Genomic DNA, 20,186 nt, shown 5'->3' on the forward strand with positions numbered 1-20,186 from the left:
ATGGCAGTGAATGAATGAGCGTCATTTCCTTGATAACATGCCGAAGGTCTGCTTCCCCATCAGTACTATGGTGACAAGGATATTTGCCCATCTTCGGGCCCGTATTACTCGACTGACCAAATAAAACCACGAGGTAGCATAACATTCTATTATATTTTTATTCTCTAGGAGAGAAAGGCTGTTCTAACTGTATTTGTATCAACAGCACCTGGGACAAAGCTACTGGCCAACGAATGTGTGAACTGAATCACTATTATTATTGGTCTGCAGAAAGATAAAAACAAAAGTTGATGTCACCTCCCTGGTCCACAGTGAATGCTCCTAGCCATCTGTCTCAAAAAGATGCTTTGACCTGATCATAAGGTTTGGAGATCTTAAGAATGTTGGGCTGAATCAATACATTTATGGCCTAGGGCAAAGGTTGTGTTTTGTTTTTGGAGGGGGCCCTGAACAAGTTTCTGTTTCCTACCTGTTTTTTTTATCTTTGGGAAGGCACCTGAAGTTCATCAATGAAGGTGGTGTTCTTTGCTTGAAGATTTGGCCAGTGAAAGAAAACAGTTGCAGATTATAGAAAGTCTATTTTCACCCAAAGTCACGTGTCTAGTTCACAAGAACAGCCACGGTTAAAGCAAAGCTGTACAGCCATGGGGAGGGGACGCCCAGAGCTGGCCTGTGGGTGTGGTCGGCCTGAGGATACCCACATTTATCCAAAAGGCTCGCCTCCATGACTGTCCACTGCACGGGGGAGAGTAGCCCACAGGGATTCAGTCTACACAATCCATCTGTGGCTTCCCTGTCCTGTTCAGGATGCACGGTAACAGAATGCAGGCTTGTTGAGCCCCTGTTACGTGCCAGAACCAAGCCAGGCATCCTCCCAACTCATTTAATTCCCACCTAGGAGGGATCATCATCTCCTTTTAGAGATGTGGAAATGGAGGTTCCAGGAGGTTAATTTGCCCAGTATCACAAAATTGGCCAATGGCAAAAGGCACTGGTACCTGCACTGAAGAACTGATTCAAAGACCAGTGGCAAAGGACATAGTACGCTAGACACCCGCACGTTTCAGAGTTCACGCTGCCTCACAGAGCATCACACAGCCAATCACTTTCTGCTTGAGTGACATCTCAGCGCACAGCACGATGCTGTTGAAGAAACATGGGTTTTGGAGTCAGATCTAGATTTGAATTCTTCCTCTGCCACTAATGAGCTAGCTTCGTGATGCCAGGGTACTCGTCTCTCTGTACCCCTGGGTCAGGAGGTCACGCGGTCTGCGGTGGTCTGGCCCGTAACATACACACAATGAATGGCAGTGCCACATTTCCTCCTCCCTGTCTCAAGGGAGTAAATATCACCATGATGTGTCCCCGAAAAATTGACACTGAGAACTTACTTTTTTTTTTTTTTTAACATGCCAGGCACTCACTCAGCTAATCCCTTAACATACCATCCTTGCATTTAATCCTCATGAACCCTTTTTCTTCCAGATCATGGCACTGAGTCTTGGAGAGGTTAAGTAGCTTTGCCCCATCTTAGCAACGGGACCAGGACTCTGACTCAAACCCTATCCTGTTTCAAGCTGCAGCCCATGCTATCTAACCATTACCTCTCTCTCCCTGCACTCCAAGACCATCAATACTGAGAAAGTGTAAGGTTATTTTTGTTGTTGTTCATTCATGTTTTTCACAGTTAACACTCCCTAGCCTGGCATGCTACGTGTACGCAGCATCACTAGGCAAAAGTGAAGGCAGAAAGATCAGGAGACGTCAGCTCAGGTTGTGTGAACATCAGCCAGCCTGATCTGATCTGACGACGGGCAGGAAATTACTAGACGCTCGCTATCTCTGTGGGAATCGACCTGGGTATCATCCTACCTTAAAAGTGTTCTTAGAACTCCAAACACGTCCACAGACATTAAGGACCTGGAATTTTCATGATGCGCCTATATTCTCCTCGACAGCTCCTTGTGCATCCAGAAGCGGGAAAGGGCTCAGAAATGGAGGAAAGGGGCAGATAATTCTATTACTTTTAAAACAGAATTCATAAGCAGGTGCGTTCGTGTTTCTCACTCCAGACCAGGCTCTCCTCTCCTCGCTGCTGCTTCAGAGAAGCAAGAAGCAGATCGATAGAGCTCGGAGGTGATGCTCTTCAACTGAACCTCTTCCAGGAATCTTGCAGGGCTACTGAATATTTGAAGGATCTGGGCTTCCACGAAGGGGATACAAAGAAGCATGAAACATTTCATGCTTGAGAGCTGTGGTTCTCAACCGGGGGCTGTTTTGCCCCCCAGCGGACATCTGGTCATATCAGGAGTCATTTTCGGTTGTCACAACTGGGGACGAGGATGCTCCGGGCATCTAGTGGAGAGATGCTAGTAAATATTTTACAATACATAGGACAGCACCCCCCGAAAAAAGAATTAGCTGCCTGTAATGTCAACAGTGCCCAAATCAAGAGACTCTGCTTTAGGGGAAGTGTCTGGTTTTGAATTTTTAAAAGATTATCATTGGAAAAGCAAATTACTATCAGCCTGTCAATGAAATGGTCTTTCTAAAACATTCTCCTTTAGATGGCTGCCTGAATGAGCCTCCGTGGCTCCCTGCCCCTTACAGAGCCATCCGAATCCCTTAGCACAGCGTCCACGCGGCCACCTCACCTCCTACCCGACCAAGGGCCAATCGCGTTGTACTTCCCACCGTCTCCCAGGCCAGCCTTGAACTGCACCCCTCTGGGTACCACTCTCTCTCAGCCTGGGAACCCTTTCCCTTCTTCTCCACCTTGCAAAGCTCGATTCACCCCTTGAGGCTTTATCACGTCACCTTCTCGTTTCTGCAAACTCTAACTCAAAGCAGGGCTCCTGGACCAACAGCATCACCATCCTGGACCTAGCGAATCAGATCTGCCTTTCAGCAAGATCCCAGGCGCTCTACCTGAACATTAAAGGGTCAGAGGCGACCCTGTTGTAGGCGATGCGAGCTGCCTGCCGTGCTCCTGCCTCCCAGAACTTCCTAAGTATAGACCCGTACACCCAGATCATGGGCCACTCAGCCACTGTCTGTTCGTGTGTCTGTCTTTCTCTCTACTCTGTGGCTGATCTGGAGAAGGATAATCTTTTATTTATCTTTGTATCACTGGCATCAAAACAGAAGAGACACACAGCAGACACCCAAAATATGACAGCCAAACAAATGAACAGCCCACCAATCCATGCTCCCCCAGCCCCGCTGGATGGAAACACTACAGCCTCCTCCAGACAGCTGAGCCCAGTGCCGGTCCAGGACCAGCCACAGGGGTCTGATAACACCCTCAGCAACCCCATCTTATTAATCTTACTAATTACTTATCATTTGTTAATTATAATTAATAATTAATATAAATTTATTGGTCTTATTAAGGCTTAGAATTTAAAGGACCTAGGATCCATCCTGTAAAGTCCCACTGAAGCTTCCTGTGTGCCAAGCCCTGGGCTTGGCAGTGGGGCCACGATGAGAAGGAAGACACACCTGGTCCCTGTTTGCTGGAGCTGACGGTCTGGGGAGGAAACCCGAAAGGAACAAGTAAACCCAGGGTGGTGAGTGCTATGGAAAAGGAAGTTTGGGGTGCTGGGGGAACAGCTGTGATGTGAGGGGGTGCAGTGCTCCTGTTAGCGCAGTCTTCCCCCTGAAAGAGTGACATTTTAGCGTAGGGGTTAAAGGAGAACGGTGGTTAGCCAGGGGAAATGGGGTAAAGTCTTCTGGGTTGAGGGGAAACAGCAAAGACCCTGAGACGCAGAGAGTGTGGTGAGTTCACAGCATTTTCTACCACGCGGGCACGGACGGTCTCCTCATTAAAATCCTCTCTATGCACCCTTGTGCCTCCCTCCGACGGCCCTTACCTGGACTAGTGCTTATTTTTCTAGCTGGACTTGAGACCTTCTGAATCAACAGCCCTCTTAGCCCTCTCCATCCTTTCCAGGCTGGACCACACTTTTCCCAAGCCCCATCTTGTACCTGCTTCCTGTCAGCATTTAGACAGGTGGCTGTCACTCACTCATTCACTCACGCCCTCAGTCACTCACTCAGTATATTTATTTTGAGTTCTTCTCCGGGCTAAGTCCTGGGGACACCGAGGTGAATAAAACAGACATAAAACCAAGCCAAACCAAAACCTGTCCTTTTCTGGTCTCTGCAGGGACTGGGGAGCAGGAGACGGGGACGAGGGAGGGGAGAGCTCCCAGGTGAGCTCCACCTGAGTGAGTCCCAAGATGCCCCGCCTGCCCATAGAACCATCACCGCGGCGCTCAGACCTCCCCGCCACCTCCTCCAGCCCACCGCGGTGACCTCCATTTCTGCATCCCCCCTAAATAAAAGGGGGACCATTTTCTAGGGAGCCAGACTTCATAATTTTTTAAGGTGCTGCTGGGCACGGGAAGCACGCAGGATGGAGCGGCCTCCCCAGACTGATAACACTTATCTGGTCTCCCTGTCTCAGGGAAATTCATTCCATAATTTCTGGGGCCTTGGAGGGACCGTCTTTGCATTTCTCAGTACAATACACAGCAGTCACTATTCATGGGCCCTAACAGCTCCATTATCAAAGAGTCCAGTATGATTACCACGCATTAAGTTACCTACAATAATTCTGTTTTATTCTCCATTTTGGTGAGATAAGGCGTGCAGACTGGCAGAGTCTGGGCGTCGTTTGCAATTTGTATCCAGAGCCTTATCTGCACTCTTTCCTGGGCTCTCTCACTGGATCCCTTGATGTGCCTTCTTAGTAAGAATATCATGATGATACTGCTCTGTATCCGGGGTTGGCAAACCATGACCTGGGTGCTGATCTTGGCCCACCGGCTGCTTTTGTAAATGGAATTTTACTGGAAGATGGTCACACCCATTCGTTTAGCTGTTGCCTAAGCTGCTTTCATGATTAAACAGCAGAGACGACTAGTTGAAATAGACTACAGACTTTGAAACCTAAAATATTTACTATCAGGCCTTTTACAGGAAAAGATTGCCAACCTTTGCCAACAGCTAATGTTTCTCGTGTCTAAGTCCGGTGCAAAAACCAATCACGCTTCAGTAAAATAAAAGTAAGAATTAAAAAAGAAAACAGGAAAACAAAAATCCTTTACATGGTTGGTGTCCTTTAATCCACGTAAGAGCCCATTTTAGAGATGAGACTATTGAGGCTCCGAAGTGATGGCCTACGGTCCCATCAGTGCTGAAAAGCAGTAATTGGGGTTCCAGCCTCCGTGGCATCAGCGGTATCTGACTGCCATCTCCACAAGCCTTGTGAGATCTGAACCTGCACTGACCTTCACCAGCTAAGGGACCTTGTTAAATGAGGCAAGGCACTTTGTCTCATTTTGCACATTTGTTCAAAGGGGCCCCTGCTACAACCTAGTGGCACCTAGTGTTTGGAGAGTTAGATGAGGCATGGAGGGTAAAAACATACTGAGACTTGGTTCAACATTCTCCGGTGGTTGCCTCCCAGGTGACCTCTGTCCCATTTGTAGATGGCGGGCTGTGTCCCTGATCCCCACCCCCCAGCTGCATCCAGTCTGACAAGGCTCCTCTGCTCCCTTGCTTCTCGAAGTATAGCCCGCACACCACCCGGATGCTTGTTAGAAATGCAGAATCCTGGGCCCACCCCAGACCTACTGAACCAAGACCCGCACGCTGACAACACTGCCCAGCGACTCGGTGGGGATGTGAGATGCTCTGCCTGTATCCCCCACCTGATGAACTCCTGACGGCAACGCCACCAGCCTCCACCGCTGTTAGGGACAGGAGCATCTCCACCACCTCGCCGCGCTGGCCACGTGGACTTCAGTCCTGGTTTGCTCCCTGTAATCCTTTCAAAAAAAGGGCACCCCATGCTGTCCCCTAAGACCTTCTGGTTGTGCTCTGATGCCTTCCCTGGGTCTTGGGGGCTTCCTCTCCCAAGGATTTGCCCTTTCTATCCCTTCCCCTAACTCCTCCGCACCTGCTGTGATGGGACTCTTGACATTTGCTACGCTCCCAGCAGTGGGTACCACCCTGTGTCGTCTGAGGGCAAGAGAAGCCCCCGGGACACTCAGAGTGATGAGTGGGTGCTGCCTCCTTACTTTCTTGACCCTAAGGGCTCATCCTCACCCTGGCTCCAATTCCTGATGTCCCAGCCAGGCTCACGCCTGGGACGTGACCCTCAGTAACTCTTACAGGCGACGCAAAGGAGGTCTGCCTTCACCTTAGGGTGAGCTGCCTTGTCCCCGGGGAAGTGGAGTCCACCTCACACGGCCCCAGCTTCCAGCACAGGGCTCCACGTACAACAGATGCTCAGTCACGACCTGATCATCCATCAACTAATCTCTGTATCTGTGAATCCCAGCGCTGTGTTTCTGGCCTCCGGTCTCCCACCCACCTTCACCTCCATCCTTTTCAAGCACGTAAGAAAGAAAGGCAGTCCTGTTAACGACCGGAGAAGTGAGGTAGCACTACGGCCAAGAGATGTCAGAAAACACATCATTGGCTGAACCTGACCCCCTTCCTGCTCCGTTCTTCGGTATCTCGGCTTCTGAGGGACTCAGCCGTGGCGGATGCCACCAGGTCCAAGCAGATCCAGCTAGGCTGAGCCCGCAGTGTTTGCCGACCTCCTCAAATCAGTCAGATGTTCCAATGCGGACGCCAGCAGGTTTCTCCTCTCTCTCCCCACGCCTCGGATTCATCCTCCTCCTCCCCTTTTCTATCACAAACACACATCTGTTCCGACTTAGGATAACGAAAGGAAAATTAAATGAATCTGTTTCGTGTGTTGCCAAGGTTATTTATAGGACTTGAATACAGGCAGATACGAAACAAAGAAACCAGGAGAGAAATAAAAATAAGTTATCTCCTCAAGAAGCCAAGCAAAGTTCAAGGAAAAGAAAAATAAGTCATGTCCTTCGGGCTGATGAAGCTGTACACGTCTTTGGTTTATCACAGCCTTTCTTCCAGGTCCTGGGAAAAATCAATGAGGCCTGTTGGGTTTTGAGAGATCAATATGAAAAATACGCGCTTTGCAACGCAGAACATGTGCGCGGTGCATGTGTTTCAAGGGGCCACAGGGCCGACAGAACAGTCCTAATCCAGCCCTCGGAGGAGTGTCAATATTGATGGTGGGGATGAGGGCACGGCCAGGGCTTTGCGCTGCCCCCTCAGCTCTTCTCCGTGGGCTTTGCGCTGCCCCACGAGGGCAGGTGGCGGAGGCTTTGGGACATTGATGAAATCTGCTGCTTTCCTTACGCCCTGCGTGCGATGATGCCTTTCAGGAATACGCAGGTCAGAGACAAGATTTTATAATAACTTTGGATGGAGTGTAATCTAAAAAAAAATTGCAAATTACTATGCTGTACGCCTGTAACTAATGTAATATTGTAAATCAACTATCCTTTAAATAAATATGTGAATGAATAAATGAATGAACAAACGAATGAATGAATGAATCAATGAATGAATGAATAAAATTGGGGAAAACGCTATTAGGGAATTGCATGGGCACAGGGATCGAGTCTGTTGCTTCCAAACCAGCACATTCTGAAATGCCATGTTATTGGAAGTAAATACAGAGTCACCTCTGTTTTTTAAATTTCTCATGATGGGAGACATAGAACTAGCCAGAAATGGGGCATTTGACAATAAAGAACACAGAGACGGCTCCTGGACAGGAACAGGAAGAGACGGCGTCGGACCCTACGAAGAATCTTCGTGTGCAATATTGGGTAATAAACAAGTATGCAATACCTCTTTCTTTAAAAAAAAAAAAAAAGAAAGAAAAGAAAAGGAAAGGAAAGGAAAAAAAAAATAGGTCAGAGAGAGAATTGTAGGCTCCAAAGGAAATGGCTACACTGTCAGGATGAATGTTACCTGTAACTTAGGGAAGTAGGTAACAGGTCCACACCTGGACACCTCTGACTCACCTCCCTCCTCCCCAGCGTCCCCATAGCCACTCGCTCCTTGAGCTCCTCCCCAGCTGACGTCTGCCAGAACCAGCCCCCAGGTCTCACTCAGCCTCTCCATCTCTCCACCACGGTCTTGGTTAATCTCTCCATTAAGTCCACATCTGCCTCCTATCTGTCCTCACTTCCTGATTTTCTTCAGCAGATAAAAATGTTGACTTTTTGGTGATCCCTCTAGTTTAGCATTTACTCCATTGCGTTATATTTCATATTTATCTGTTTACTTGTTTCACTGTCTTCTTCATTGGAATAGAACCTCTTTGAGGTCAGTGATTTTGTTATGTTTAACGGCTCTAACCCCCCACACCCTAGAATTAGTGCCTGGACTATAATAAGCACTCAAAATATATTTGTTGAATGAATGAATCAAAGTCAATGCCCTCCCCCCAGGCTAGTTTGTGAGTTCACTAAAGTCAGAATCTCTTGTTCATTTCATATTCCTGGTACATAGTTAAGTGTCTGGCACAGGGTAAGAATCCAAAAAAATAATTTTTGTTCAACTGAATTGGCTGGAAAAGCACTTTGCAGGGGGAACTCACCAAGGGGGCCCTCAGAATTGCTTCTCTGTCTCTGTGTACAAAGCCAGAATAAACGCTTAGGAAGTTGAGACCGCCTTCCACAGCAAGAGAAAGGAGTCTTCCATGAGGCTCAAGGACAAAAGATCCCCAAATCTCAACACCCCAAATTGGCAATTACGCTTCTCGGGCCTCACAATTCTATTTATGAACGTAAATCCTCACCTTATCTCGAGGAAACATACTGCAATGTCAACTCGATTTTAAAAGACCTTTATGGTCGCCACAACTTTGATATATACATTTTATTGTGGCACCATTCGCCCTGATAAAGTTAAGGTTGAGTCAGCACTTCCAGAAGGAAATCCATGTTGGGGGGATTTACAACTCAGCCATAAACACGTAGCTTTGGCTTTGGTGATAAAGAAAGGAAATTCTGCCCCGATGTGCAAGGATGTGTAAGTGAAGCCAACAAGCTCAAGGAGAAATCCTGGATCTCCCTTTTTATCACGTAAGTTCTCAGTCAGTATCAAGGAGAACATATCATTAATGAGGGCTAACAGCTTCTTCCATTTCTCGTAAAGCAGAATCCAGTAAGCGTGCTCGACTTTGTGGACTCCCAAACTCCTAACTAGTTATCCGCCTTTCAGCCCACACTCAGGTGGTCACCACATCCCGGTGAGTGTCCCTGCAGTCCTTCTCAAGCCTTAATGCACCCATGAATCCCTGGGGAACCTTGCTGACCTGAAGCCCGGGGCGGCACCTAAGAGCCTGCATTTCTAACAAGCTCCCAGGGGAGGCAGGTGTCGCTGTTCCACGGACCAGTCTTTGAGAAAACCAGTATTCAGTTCAGGAGGCCCCAGATGTCCACACCTCTGCCTCCTCCCTCTTCCTTAATGCAGACCCTCCTCATTTCATACCTGGCCTATTTCACACCTGCTCCTCCATCTACCTTTCTGCAATCTCACTTGCCTTTATTTTTTCTCCTCCTTCTTTATGTTGCCGAGGACATTTTAGCGGAAAAATAGAAATCCTATCACTTCCCAGATTAAACCATTATATCATCTCAACATTCCCTTCCCTCCACAGTAGAGCCCAGAATTCTTTAGCCATCCCCAGCCAAGCTTCCCAACGCCCCACAGGGAGGCTGAGTTATTCCCTCCTCAGTCCTACCACTTTCCACGCTCTGCCATTAAATCTGTCCAAGTGTCTAATAATGGACCCGTGCATCTGTCAACTCCACCTGACTGTGAGGTCTTGAGAGGCAGGAAGCATACTCCATTCAGGGTCCACCAGTCAATATGAGTGCAGTAAGTATTTGATGACAGGAGGAATGAATAAATTAGGGGGTTTATAATAAAAACTAACATTTATTGAGCACTGCCTGTTTACCGGGCACTGTGCTTTATGTTTATTGACTCATTTCATGCTCAGAACAGCCCTGAGAGTTAAATACGATGAGGCCCACTTTAGACATGAGCTAAGTGAGGCTCAGAGATGCCAAGTAACTGTCCCAGAGATGCACAGTACCAAGTGCCACAATCAAATCCAAACTCAGTTTTATTTAAATTCCCAAATTCTTTCTCTTAATTGCCAAGCTATGGTGAACGACCGACTGAGCAGACAAATGAAGGCAGGAATGAAGGAATGAATGACTTCTGTTGCCCTTGGGGATCTGTGAAGCCAGGCCGCCTCTTCCCACAAGTCAATGAAAGCAGCCTATTCAGATGGCCGAGTGCTAATATAGAAAGACAAAAAAAGGTGAAGTGTGCTTCTGGTTTACTACTCTGACCTCTGGCGGCTCAAAATAAGATTTGACTTTTGAAAAGCAAATGCCTCCACCTGCTATGTCAGCTCCTTGACACCGAGATGAAGGACATGAAGACGCCTGACTCTGCATCAGAGCTCTGGACCCAAGGAAGTTGAAGAGCAGCGAGTAAGTCTTACCTAGTGATAGCACTAGGGTGTGAGAGGCCAGAACACTGCATATCATTCACTCACTCATTCATTTATCCATCCACCCACCCACCCATCCATCCATCAATCCACCCACCCACCCATCCATCCATCCACCCACCCATCCATCCACCCATCCATTCATCCATCCATCCATCCTTTCACTCACTCATCTATCCATTCACTTAGTCATTTTTTATTCATTTACCCATTCATTGATCCATCCTGATGTTCATTTTTTTCATTCATTCAGTATTTATCAAGCCTTCGTATGCTTTAGGACCTACTGAAGTCTAGAAACATGGCAAGGCTGGAAGGGAGTGGCTGAAGGAATTTTCCTGAAAAAAAAATTACCTCTCAACTGACACTTGAAAAATATATAAAAATTATTCAGGCAAATAGGTATGTGGATTAGAGTGTGTTACACAATGGATGCAGGGGGATGAAGGTAGTTCTGGACATAAGCAACAACACGTGTGCAAGCTGTGGGTGTGAGAGAGTGTGAGCCTGGCAGGCTGGAGGCACTGAAGGAAGTTCAGGGAGACTGAACAGGAATGAGAGTCCAGAGCAACAGGAAGAAGGGAGAATGATGAGCTACAGAGATGCGGGCAAGAGTGCTCAGGCCTCCTCTTAGCTTCTAGTAACTAGAGGGTGTCAGCATCCCTGTGGGTCAGCAAGGGATGTTCGGAGAAAGGACTGTGCCATGTTGAAGGGACTTGATAAAACGATACTCATGCGTATGTCCACATCCTTGTAGATTAGCAATGAAATGAGGAATCAAGTCTGTATACAGCACTCAAACATGGAAGGACAAATGCATACATACAGGAATATTTCTTTCTCTGCCTGTCTGTCTGTCTATCTATCTATCTACCAATTATCTTCATCTTTCTGTACAGCAACTTCAGGGCTGACCCTAAGTCTTTATTATGCAGAGTGCAGTGGGGGGGAATCCCAGGTTCTTCCTGATGCCATCCCCTGACCTTGAGGTTCCAGGCCATGGTGCTGGGAGTTTGAGGGTTAAAGTGCTAATTACTCCAGTGATCTATCCGGCCAGTGTGGCTGCTCTAGCATCGCCCTGCTGCCTCAAACGCTCTCCGCTACTTCTGCATCATGATCAGTATCCAGCAATGCTGTTTTTTTTTTTTTTTTAAAGCTGCCTGCAACACCTTTTGCCTAGAAGCTCCACTTTGACATTTTCTGGTGGAGTCTTGTGGCCTCCTATGCATAGATCCAGGAGGTGTGGGTCGCCTCTCTTTGACACCCAGAGATCTCACCCTCACCACTCTTCCCTCATTCTCCAGCTAGATGGGTTGAAATGAGCGATTCTCTTTCCAGGATGGTAAGGAGGAGGCCCAAACTCTCCCCATGATGCTACTCTCCAGCCCAAATCCCTGCCCCATTCAGGGCTTCAGCTTTTGAACACAATAGCCACAAAGAAAGTGTGGGGCAGGCAACATTGTTTTTTTCCGACCAGATCCTTCTCCTGAAGCAATGAGTACTGAGCTGAGTATCTCCTTTGTCGGGGCAGGATTAGGAGAGAGGAAAAAGAAAAGGCAGGGGGTGTGCAGAAAAAAGAAACATAATTAATATCCGTCTGACCACCGACCTGTGCTGTAGAGGTGAATATAGATAGAGATGCAGTGACAGAACCGGTAGATAGTAGACATACGTATACGACAAGATAAAACAATGTTAGATATGTTCGGATTTCCAAACTTCTAATCCCTGCAGGCTAAACTCATTTTTCCCATTTCCGAAAACTCTTAAGGATGGCCCTGCCTGGGCAGACACATTTGGGGGAAGTTTCGTAATGGAAAAAAATGAAAGTAGGGGCAGGCAGAGGACAAGAAAAAGCAGACAGAAGCAAGGGCGGAGGAACACTGGTATACAGTCCAGGAGGAGAGGTGCTGAAACAGCTCTTCTGTGAGAACAGGGAATGGAGGAGAAAGCAGTAAAAGAGCATTTTAAGAATGTTTGCTGAGTATTTCCCATTACTCCCTGGAGCTGGATGGGGGATACAGCACTGCCAGCTCCCATGGTGGGTGGTTAAGTGTCTGCTGATGCTGAGTGCTGCTCTCAGATGATTGGACCTGGCCCTGGGACCTGGTGGAGCACAGCGACTCAGTGAACAACCTGGGGCAGAAACAGAGCAACGTATTCAGGGTCAGGGATGAATTTTGTCCCAGGTTCTTCACCAGGAACCTGCAGGGGAGGAGGAAAGGTAACTACCAGTTATGGACGATTCAATGCACATGAGCTCAGGGAAGCCAGAGAGCCTCTCCTAATACCACACAGGCACACACTCCAGGGATGAACCTGGGGGTCCCTGCCCTGACTTCCAAGAAGAGTAGATCAAAAGCAGGGTATCACAGGGTCCTCAAGCAGCTGTTATCAGGTGACAGAGCAAGAACAACATGCGATCTGGAGTCTCATAGGACTGCATGATAATATTCAGTCTTTCTAAAGCTATAATCTCTCTGGTGACAGCTACATCCCCGGCTTGTTATGTTACATTAATGCACACACCCAACTCACTTGGCACATAAGAGGATCTGAATCCACCCTAACATTGCCCCTTGTTACCCTCCTAAAAGCTCAGGAATATACATTTCCATGGGTTCGGATAAAGGATGTTAGGAAAAAAAAAAAAAAAACTACAGAACAAATGACAGAGCCTCGTGTTTTAAAATCCTAATATAAATTCTAATAAAGCGGTAAAGTAAAACTGGCGTAGAAACCAATTTCTGTAAATCTTCCTGCTGGTAAGTTATTCATGCCTTTATTCATTCATTCCGTTTTGATCCACCACCAGAATTACAACATAGTGGTGAAGGAGGGAGGCTCTGGAGCCAGACACACACAGAGTTCAAATTAATATCAGCTGTTTCTGTTGGTAATAATAAAAATCAACATGCCCCTGCTCCAAGCCTGATGTGAGTGAGGGGATTATAAAGATAACAGTCTACTCCTACCTGAGAATTGCTCAAAACCCAGCAAGGGATGGAGACCAGTAAAGAAACTCTGTTAGGGATGCTTTCAACGGCATGTAACAGAACTCTTAGTTAATAGCGGCTAAAACCATGACAACATTTGTAATTTTTTTAACAAAAAGTTTGAAAGGAGGTGGTCCCAGGGTTGGTCTGGCAGGTCTCTCATCTCCCAGTAAGATGTGTGTCTTTCTACTCCTCCTTCCTTAATGTGTCGACTTACTTATCCTACGCATGTTGCTGTGTGTTCGAAACAAGGCTGCCATCAAAGGAGGTAGCAGGCTTGCCTTTCTAGACAGGAAGGAGGAGGAAGGCGTAGTTCTAGTGGCTCCTTCTCTCGAGCTTGCCCTTAACACCAAGAAGCAAAACATCTTGGGGGCAGGTATAGCTCAGTGGGAGAGTGTGTGTCTAGCACGCACAAGGTCCTCGGTTCAATCCCCAGTACCTCCATTCATAAATAGATAAATAAACTTAATTACCCCAGCAACAAAAAGAAGCAAAACGTGTTTCCAGAAGTCATTCAACAGTCTAGTCCTGACATTATTGGATAGAGACGGATCGCAGACCCCCCCTCCCAGTCTCCCCCGCTCCCCTGCTCCTGGAGGTTCAGCAGAGGCTGGGGAAGCACAACTTGAGTTTTTCAGCTTCTGGAAGGTGTGGGGATACCTGTTGGGTTAGCCAACTAACAGCACCTCCCTCAGAAACTTCCAGCAGGTAGGGACCACAGAGGTGGAGGAGGGGGCACGTTTAAACTGGGACCAGAGGAGAGATCGACTGATTCTCTTTTGGGACTTGGGGAAGATCTTACAGTGAAGGCAATGTTGGAGCAACACCTGGAAGAAATGTGCCAGCTGGGGTCGGGAGGGCTTCCAGCGACAGAAAAGAGCGATGCAGAGGCAAAGACAAGAAAGAATAAGGAGATCAGAGAATTGTGAGACTGGAGAGGGTAGAGGGAAACTGTGCCGGGAGTGGAAGGGATGGGGACTGTCCAGCTGGGTCCCTGCATGTCAGCTTATCACACAGTACTTCTCAACATAAGGGACCACTTTGAAGAATATGAGATGATTGTAGAAGACAGAGGAACTCCATACTGAAGAGCATTGAGTCATACAAATAAGATCCTCTCTTACAAACTCTCCTTTACATCTTGTTTTCGCATCGGGGAGGAAGTCTTGGTTTGGGGTTGCTGTTATCTTTAACATCTCTCATTCCTCTTCAAGTCCCTCTGTAGCACAAAGAATGGCAAGCCTCAGGCGGGGGACCTTGCGGGCAGTCCCCAGTTAGGATTTAATAATGCTCTTTTGTTCTGTTTGCATTATATTTATGCTTAAAGTTACCTGCCAGTGATGGCAAAATGACATTGCATTTGAATGACACTCTGCACTTCTTTTCTCTTAATCTACGTAATTTTGGTTTTCAAAAATGAGCTAATTTACAGAAGAAGCTTGAGTAAATAAAGGGACGGGTGGTACACAATATGACAGGATTCAGGAAGACCACTCATATTAGGGCATAAGGGGATGATCCCATCTGTTTCCCAAAGACTTGCTGTGACCAGGACATGAGTTCATATATGCAAAGAGCTTAGACTCATGCCTGGGACAGAAAATAAATACTGACTACTGGAATCCTGTCAAGGCTGCTAATCATCAGCTTAGAGGCAAAGTGAGTTCAAGGGTAGGAGACTGGACGCAGATGAGTCAGGAGTTTGTAAACTGGATAGACACTGAGCAAAATCTAGGGACAGTAGGGCTGGGGAGAGAGAGACGGGACACATTTAGGCAGAAGAATCTGCAGGTCTCCGTGGGACAGAGGCCACGGTGAATGTCTCCTGTCTCTCTCTGCGGGGGTTGAAGCTGTCTGGGTCCTGGGCTCGCCGTGACATATTACTGGGTCTCTGTGCACAGACTGACTCAGATGAACACTGTGCACACACAGATAAGAATCACCAAGCACATTCTGTCCCCAACGAGGCGCCTTGTCATTTTCAGAATATCAGCTGTCACACAGAGCGAGAGTGCTCTTCTGCTGAAATGAGAGAGGAAGGGGAAAGAAAAAAAAGGGAAAAGAACCTGAACATAAACTAAAAATAGACCTGAAACCTTGATGGGAGGAACATTCCATCAGCCACAGAGCCCACTCAACGAGGCACCCTCTCCAGGCACAGACTCCACGTCTCACCCAGGTGGGAGGAAGGTGGTGGGGGGGGAGCCTAATTCAATGGGGTTTACGTGGCTAGCAACGCCCCCCACCCACCAGCCGCCCACTCCCCATCCAATTCAGTCCTCACCACGGTCCTGTAAAGAGACCAGAGTGCAGAGGAATTAGGTAACTTGCCAGTGGTGGACCAACTAGCAAATGACGTGAACCCTGTTTGACCAGCCCCACATTTTGCACCTGTGGGCCACTTTTTAAGGAAACTGGAGATTGGGTGAAATGAGGGCTTGGAGGCTCATAGAACCCCATAGTATTATTTTTGGCTTGACTATGTTGAATCACCCAAGACATATAGGCTCACTTTTCTCTAGTCAAGTCACAGCATCCTTGAATAGTTTTGTAGTTAGGTGTGCGGTAGGTGAGACAAGCAACAGGGCACTCACAGATCACCTTGGTTTCAATCCCAGGAGAGTATCTAAGGGACGGCGATTCTGTTGGTTGGGGGCAGGGCCCAGAGGGATGTGGGGTGCTGAGCCTAGCCCCCAGCCCCTACTTCCTAAAATAAGTCACTCCACAGGGCTGTTGATATTACTCCCATCCCATCTCCCATCACTCCCCATCTCTCTGTCTCCTTGGCGGCTGCTATGAACGGAATGTTTGTGTCCCTCCAAATTCACATGTTGGATCCTAATCCCCAGTGTGATGGTCTCTGGAGATGAGGCTTTTGGCAGGTGATTAGGTCATGAGGGTGGAGCCCTCATGAATGGGATTAGTGCCCTTGTGAGAAGAGACACAAGAGAGATGATCTCTGTCTCTGTCTCTGTCTCTCTCTCCAAGAAGGTGACTGCAGGCAAACCAAAAAGAGAGTTCTCCCAATCAGCTGGCACCTTGAACATGGACTCCCCAGGCTCCAGAACCGTGAGAAACAATTTTCTGTTGCTTCACTCACCCAGTCTATGGTGTCCTGTGACGGCAGCCTGAACTGGCTAAGACAGGCCGTGTCTCAGCTCTGGTTTTCCTCCTTCCCTGGTCCACTGCCTGCTCCTCAGGCTCCTGTCACTGGTCCTCTGACCACCCCAGGGTCTGTCCATGCTCTACAAATTCATCAGAATGATCTCTCCAGAACAACTCCGATCATGTCACTGCCCGTGATTAAAACTCTCAGTCATTCTGCACTGCCCTCATACACCAGGTCCTGATCTATATTATCTGACCCTTGTCCTCCGACCAAGCTTAATATCTGGCCAAATCCCATCTATCCTTCATCCCAGTCATATTTTAACTCACATCACTCTATTCCCTCAAGCCCTGGTGCCTTTCTTGGTTTATACTTTTCCCACTGCCCGACATACACACACGCACGCACGCACGCATGCACGCACCCTGCCTCCCCCATCTATTCACCTTGTCAGCCCCATCGTCAATGTTTATTGACTAGTGACTTCTTTGTCTAGAGCTGGGAACAACTTCATTTGCATACTATACTGCTTTATTTCAGCCTCACTCAGGCTTAAAGTAAGAAATCACTCCAGTTAAACTAGCAGCCCCCTCACCACTAACAGATCAGAGCATCTTAAAATTTGATGACGTCCAGAGCCCGCCAAGGAAAGCATCTCGAATGGCAAAGAAACTGTGACCCGGGTAGAGTAAGACATGAACTGAGGTTATCGAGGGCAGAAGAATAAATATTTGAGATGTTGTTGAGATGTTATTCCCTTCAAAAGGGCTGCAAGGAATGGTGTTTGGGCGCACTTGACAGGCTTCAGAAGGCAGAACAAGGGCCGCATAGGTGGAAATTGCCCTGGTTTAAAACCTGGAAGGAATGCCTTGCCATTCAAGCAATTCCTTAGTGGCTACCCTGGTGCGTGGCGGAGCGGGGAGGCAAGGAGGAGGGAACTCCCTAGACATCACTGAACGTGTGCAGGCCGAGATGAGATGTCTACGCTTCAGGAATGCCACTGAGGGGGCAGACAGGATTCCTATTACTTTTTCTTGTCTAACACCCATCACCTCACTTGTTAAGTATATCCTCAGTGTTCATTTAAGGAATTCGTTCTTCATTCTCAGTGGATGGGATGGGGTTAACCCCACTCCCAGGCTCCAGAAGTGGATATGTGCTCATTCAAAACACCACATCATCATGGTCACGGTGACTGGTCCATGACTTTGCAGGCTATGCAAGGCTGGTCAATGAGATCCCTCCTTGGGACTTTGTCTGGAGGGGTTGCTAATTGGGAAGGATGTCCTGCCTGGACTCAAGAATGTCCATCTTTGCCACGACATTCCCTACAAAGCTGAAAGAGTGATCTTTAATTTTTTTTAATTTTTTAATTAAAAAAATTTAACACCTTTATTGTGATATGATTCTTGTACAGTAAACTATGCATATTTCAGATGTATAATTTGATGAATTTTGTTAGGTGTACACCCATGAAACCACCACCACAATCAAGATGGCTAACATTTCCATCACTCCCCAAGAGGAACAAAATTCTAATTTGCAATTTATCCCTTCCCACCCCCTTCACTACCTGGTAACCATGGAGGCGAGCAGTGAGAGCCACGGATTGGGTGCTCCACTCCTGGGGTCCTGTGCAGGGGAGATGAGCCCCCTTGGCTGGCTGAAGGACCACTGGGACTAGCAGGAAAGCTGTCAGAAACCTGGACAAAGCACTGGCCTGCCCCTGGCAGAGCAGAGAGGGTGGATTGAAGCCACAGTGCTGGCTGACTCCTGAGGGCACACCCCAGTCCAAGCCAAGCAAACACTCCAGCCCCACCACAGTGCAGCACTGGATCTGGGGCAGCCATGACCAGGGAAAAGACTGTGGGATGCAGAGGCGATCCATCCTGGAGTGAAGCCTGGGTGGGGCAGAAGTGGTCATTGCTGGTGCTTACTCAAGCAGCACATCAGAAGCAGCCCAGTTCTCTGACGGTGGCTATTCTAACACAGCTCATGCCCCAGTACACACCAAGAGGCAATGCGGGCACCATCTACCCCTGCAGTGTGGCTCCACAACAGGGCAAGGGCGGTGGAGGCTGTGGGGAGTAATCAGCCCTGAAGGACAAAGAGGATTTGGACCCAGGACTGCATCTGAGCAGAGAAAAAGAAACAACTGCTGGCACCTGCATGGGCAGCACATTGGAAAGAGCTCAGATCTCTGTCTCCAGCCAACATAAACTGAGAGCTGGCACAGCTCCCCCACCCCCGCTTTGGTGCTCCCTCCGTCTAGGGCAAGGGTCCCAGTGCTGGGGAAGGGGAAAGTGCGCTTTTAAAGGGAACAGAGTCACTTTGGGACCGACCCTCAGGGCTTCTGCTCCAGCAACTTGGGATCAGACCGCACCTCCAATAAGGCAATGATGGCAAATGAACAAAGGAGAAACCTTGCCTCCCACCCGGCTCCAGCTCTAGCCCCTCCATCTCCAGCCCCACCTCTACCTAGGTGACAGCTGCCAGCACACCCTGGGGAAAGATGTGACTTGCATCCACATCAAATCCAGCTTTCTCCCCACACGTACTGGCCATAGCGATGCTCCCACATAAGAACACCCTTTCAAGACTGTACTAGGTGAATTTCACTTAGTGAATTTTGTCAAATGCTTTTTCTGTATATATTTTCTGTAAAATATATTCACAGACACAGAGAAAGTTAAGCAAAATGAAAAAGCAGAAGGACTGGTCTCAATGAAAAGAGCAAGAGAAAACCTCCTGGAAAAAATAAATAATGAAACAGATAAACTTCTCAGGTAAAGAACCGAAAGCATTGGTAATAAGAATGTTCACTGAATAAGGGAAAAGAATACATGAACACAGTAAGAATTTTAACAAGGAACTAGAAAATATTTTTTAAAGCCCAAGCAAAAATGAAGAATTCAATAACTGAAATAAAAAGCACACCGAAAGGAATGAATAACAGACTAGGTGATACCAAAGAACACGTAAGTGATCTGGAAAATAGAATAATGGAAATCCCTCATTTAGAACAGCAAGAAGAAAGCAAGTTTTAAAAAAATGAGAACAGTTTAAGAGATCTCTGGAATAACAAAAAATGTACCAACATTCCCATTAGAGGAGTCCCAGAAGGAGAAGAGAGAGAGAGAAAGGGATCAAAAATGTATTTGAGGAAATTATGGCTGAAAACTTCCCAAACCTGAAGAAGGAAACAGATATCCAGGTACAGGAAGCACACAGGGTCACAAACAAGATGAAACCAAACAGACCCATACCAAGACACATCACAAATAAAACAGGAAAAGTTAAAAATAAAAAGAGAATTCTAAAGGCAGCAAGAGAAAAACAAATAGTCATTTACAAGGGAGTGCCCATAAGGCTGTCAGCTGATTTTTCTGCAGAAACTTTGCAGCCCAGAAGGGAGTGGCACGACATATTCAAAGTGCTGAAAGGATAAAACCTGCAACCTAGGATAATCTACCCATCAAGATTATAATTTAGAATTGCGGGAGAGATCAAGAACATCTGAGACAAGCAAAAGCTAAAAGAATTCAGCAATATTAAACCTACTCTAGAAGAAACATTAAAGGGTCTTCTCTAAGTGGAAAAGAAGCAATAATCTACAAGAAAGGGAAAAATCCCACTAGGAAGGCCAACTATATAG

At 47.3% G+C, this 20,186-nt stretch overlaps 1 protein-coding gene across 2 annotated transcripts in view; it reads right to left on the minus strand.

The window, feature by feature from the left end:
• HS3ST4 (heparan sulfate-glucosamine 3-sulfotransferase 4) overlaps window positions 1-20,186 on the minus strand; it is a 345,196-nt gene that overhangs the window by 149,156 nt on the left and 175,854 nt on the right. The gene's annotated exons all lie outside the window — the stretch shown is intronic.

This window comes from Camelus ferus, chromosome 18 (assembly GCF_009834535.1).
Source record: "Camelus ferus isolate YT-003-E chromosome 18, BCGSAC_Cfer_1.0, whole genome shotgun sequence".
Taxonomy (NCBI): domain Eukaryota; kingdom Metazoa; phylum Chordata; class Mammalia; order Artiodactyla; family Camelidae; genus Camelus; species Camelus ferus.